Source organism: Agrilus planipennis, unplaced genomic scaffold (genome assembly GCF_000699045.2).
Source record: "Agrilus planipennis isolate EAB-ADULT unplaced genomic scaffold, Apla_2.0 scaffold164, whole genome shotgun sequence".
Taxonomy (NCBI): domain Eukaryota; kingdom Metazoa; phylum Arthropoda; class Insecta; order Coleoptera; family Buprestidae; genus Agrilus; species Agrilus planipennis.
The window spans coordinates 601,861-606,493 of NW_020438992.1; the positions used below are offsets into that span (position 1 = coordinate 601,861).

General features: G+C 31.5%; 1 long non-coding RNA gene across 1 annotated transcript; it reads right to left on the reverse strand.

Annotated features, from left to right (window-relative positions):
• Positions 1 to 3,520: 3,520 nt before the first annotated feature.
• LOC108739788 lies at positions 3,521 to 4,304 on the reverse strand. The gene is made up of 3 exons (XR_001938233.1): positions 4,226 to 4,304; positions 3,831 to 4,047; positions 3,521 to 3,691 (listed from the first exon to the last, which is right to left on the reverse strand). It is a non-coding gene; the product is annotated as an uncharacterized LOC108739788 (long non-coding RNA).
• Between the last annotated feature and the right edge of the window lie 329 nt (positions 4,305 to 4,633).

The following is a 4,633-nucleotide window of genomic DNA, read 5'->3' on the forward strand; positions in this document are numbered from 1 at the left end:
AAACTGCCAGACGCGGATCGCGATTTCGATCTTTTTGGATCTCATCAGCGCGTCGCAGACAGCTCTTACAGAACACAGACCAACTTTTACCTGCTGTCTTAACAGCGCGTTTTAGAAAATACTACAAATGGCGCGGTAAACGCTATCTGTAGTACGATGCTACATTTTAGGATTACGTATGCTCCAACAAGGTCCATTTAAATGTATGGATATCTACTTGCTGAAATAATAAATTTAAAATGTAAAACCATTGTACCATTGTACCAATTTTAGCAAAGGAACATTAGATATAGAAACCTTAAAGAAATCATTTTTTTTTTATTTAATATCATCAATTTGTTACTTTCATATTAGTTATAACGGGCGGAAAACAAAAGGTTAGAAACGTTCGAAATGTAGTGATACAGGCGAATGATGAGGTATCGTGGATAACGTAGTGAATTTGTATTACAAAGAGGAGGATAATATAGGGCGCCGTGGAAGTTAATAAGAAATAGGCGTGATAGGTTGGTAGGACACCTTCTTAGGCATGAAGGGCTAGTTAGAGACATATTAGAAGCAGACACAAATAGTGAAATGGTTAAGGATGTGAGAAATTCTAGTTTTAAGGAAATGCGAAGATTGGCTCAAGATAGGAAAAGGGTGGAGGTGTGTGTGCAACTAGTTTTAGGGCTGATGACCCTATGATGGTGATGGCTAATTATATTATAAACCATAATAGAACTCATGTAATTTTATTTTCGCTTTAAGAAACGCAATGTTTGATTTTAGCAAACATTGTTTATTTTAATCAGATATTGGATCTCATAATGGCTGAAATTATATTTAAATTTATGCTTAATGTTGTTAATATTTCAATAAAATATATATTTGTTATATTCAACGGTCTTTACAACTTTAAAGACAAATTTTTATTTTTAAGTCTTACTCTTATGCAAATAACTCTTTTTTAGCCCTCGCTCCGAAAACGTGGTGTCGTCTTACATGCGAACGTTTCAGATGCGAACAACCACATTTTGGTGTTATTTGCGAACACTCGTATTAAGATCCAGGTGCTCTTAATAATTGTAGGTCCGTTTGAGAACAACTACATTTTATTTATTTCGGTTGTATCTATTTAATACAATACAACAAGCAATTTTTGCAATTATATACTATTCATGCCGACATATTTAATATTCTAAAAACAAAAACACTGTGGGTTCCCCGCAAAATAACTATGGATTTTGAACAGGCAGCCATCATAGCTTTGCAAAGCGTTTATCCGGAAGCGGCGATACAAGGCTGCAATTTCCATCTCCGACAATGTTTATGGAGGAAAATTCAAGAAATTGGGTTAACCGTTGATTATAAAAATGATGTTGAATGTAGAAATCATTTGCGAATGTGCGCTGCATTGGCATATGTAGATAGCAATAGAACATACTGATGACGGGTGGATTTCAATACAAGAGACAACCCTTGTAAATGACCAAATCAAAAAATTTTTTGATTATTTTGTGGAACAATGGCTAAACAATCCTGTAATGCCGAAAGAAATGTAAAATTGTTACAAAGCAACTCGTCGAACAAATAATGCAGTTGAAGGCTGGAACAGACGCGGTTACACCAGATTGTGAAGCAACCGCATCCAAACGTATATTTTTTGATAAAAAAATTAAAAGCAGAGGCTAATTACGCTGCACTAATTATCCACAGGGCGGAATTAAATATGGAAGCCAAAAAGAGGAAATAACAATACGTAAAGGTAGACGAACGCATTCAGAAAACCTTGCAAATGCAAATTTTGCATATACAAAGGATATTAAAAAATGTTTAGAAACATTATCTGTTAATGCAAAATTTGAGTGGAAAATAAAATTATATAAATATTGTAAATATTAGATGACGGACATTGACAAAGGCAAACACCAACTTTTAAACATGCCAGTATTCAACTACCAGTCCTAAGCCTGGATAATGTGTGAAGGGTTGCTAAGCATCATTGTAACTAACATTAGCATTTGTTCGTTTAAATAACTTACTATCTGTTCGTAAATGAAACTATAATTTCCAGGTCAACTCAAGGCTACTTATTACTGTTGGCAAATGGCACTAAATCTCATTTGTTCGCAAATGACACGTTCGCAAACACTCTGACTCTCACTCCAAAAACATCATTTTAATCATCAAATACAATTGTTGCTATGAGTCAAACACAATCAATAATGTAGATAAACAAACTAACTTCTACTCACCGTTCTTCTTGTAATGAACTTGGTGTGAAATATACCTGTCCAGTCATCCAATTTTCCTCTAATGTGATATCTAGCAATTTCCAGTAGCTCTAAAGTAAAAATAATGAGCAATTAGTGTATGCCAAAATAACAAAATTTACAACTTCTTTTTAGTTTACATTTGTTTTCAGTTCTTAAAGGTCACTTCATTTAGGTTTCTGACAGAGGAACCGCAAAAAATTTTTGATCATCATCCAATTAAAGGAAATTCTCTGCATCGGCCAATCAACATATGGGTAGGTACTAACTTAAATATCTTTAATGTATAATAATATAAGAAAATACTAGACAAATAGCAACTCCAACTGCTTATAAAAATAAATAAACTAACTAAAAGAACATTATTTTAAATAAACTATATTTACATCTAGGTATATGAAATTGTTTATATTAAATAAAAACCTTTTCCTCTTTAAAAAGTTATTTCTGTAGTTGAACATTACTTCATGTTAAATCGTATTATACTATAGTATATTAAATTCCTCATTAAATTGATAATTTATCAAAAATTTAAATAGGCAATGTCGGTTTCGGAACCAAAGAGTCAATGTCGCTGGACAAGGTAGACTTTTACTGGACATTAGTCATTGACATTAATCCTGAAGGGATTTTATAAAGAACTATTGTGAATAATTAACGAAAAAAAGAAGTGTACCAACTCTGTTTTTAAAAAACTTCTGTAGGAGAAAGCCACTTTTCTACATTTAAATAACCAAATCAAAAAATAAAACGAGGAAAATGTCTCAAGTCCATCAGTATGCAAAGAAAAAGAAGAATAATAACTTTAGACTTTTTCATGAGAACATAACAGCGTGAAACGTTTTGATTTTATATTTCTTCTTGTATTATAAATGAAAAAGGATGTGCTTTCGTTCATCAAGAAATTTTACATTTAATTTCAAGAATATCAAAATTGTGATAATCTGTTTCAAATATACGCATTGTGTTCCTATTGTAGAAACATATTATAGATGCCTATTCAAAATTGAACGTGTGCGTATGAAAGTAATTAGATGTAAAATTTGAATGCAAACAAAAACCAAATACAAGTACTCCTATGTCACTAAACTAGAAAAACATTGCGAAACGTATTTCACCACCTATGGAAGTAAATTAACATTTTCGGAAAATGTCACTAATTCTGATTGTAATTCAAATTCAGTACTACTAATTTACGTTGCTAACAGATAAATACTACCACCACAATTAATATTTGCCAGAATGCCTTAAATACTTAACTACGAAAACCCTCAGTTGGAAAACATCCCGGCCACAAACTTGTAATCTCCAAAGGAGACGAATTTCCTATTCCTTTTCTTTTGTAACTCTTGAAACGGATATGTCAGCATTCTAAATCTCGATATATTAGATATCGTCCGGAAGTTTTACGGTTTGGTCCATGCAGTAACCGATATCTAAAAGAAGAAAACAAATTATTATATTTCTGTAGTTTACGTAGTGCCATAAAAATTGTTATAATCATCCACTAAAGAATAATGGCTCAATACAACATAAGTAAGTTATTAGGATCATCAAATAACCAATAATACTTACAGTATTATCATTCGTTTTGGTACGTGAGGTGTCCAAACAACTTCTCATGTAAATAAGTGATGATTTCCAAGTTCAAGCTGCACTTCCTTGTGGTATTGGTTAAAACGTCATCGTTTTAGTTCCTCATCACACACAAGAAAAAGACCATTAATAAAGGATAATTTCTTTGATAGGTTGCATGTCCCCAAAGTTGATCCAAAAAGTGTCGTACTGGTGTCTAAATAAAACAGTAAAAGTAGTGTTATTTTTGAATATTTATAGAAATATACCCGTACTAACAAATAACTCTTTTCAAACCCCCCAAAAAATTCCATCAATATTATTACTAGAAACGAAATGAAACTTAATAAATAACACAATTAGCAATGTGCAAAAACAAACTTAATAATACTCACCGTTTTTTTCTTAAAGAATTTGATGTAATACATATCTAAACATCCAGTCTTCCATTAAGTCTAGAAACTTCCAGTGGTTCTAAAACAAAAATAATTGACAATAAATGTAGGAAATTCTTTATTTATAATTTAAAATTGTTTTTCAATTTACACCGGTTTTCAGTTTTTAAAAGTAATTTCATTTAGGTTTCTGATTGAGGAACCGCCAAAATGTTTTCAAAATTTAAAAGAATTGCTATAATCCCCAATAAACATATCGATACTATATTTAAATGCAACAAAGTTTCGGACATATATTACAACAACCCTAAAGATATCTACCAACACGAAATTAGTATAGACAGTTATATGAAGCAAAAAAGATGTAAAAAACATACGTTATAGTGCAGATGTTATGTTTTCTCTGTT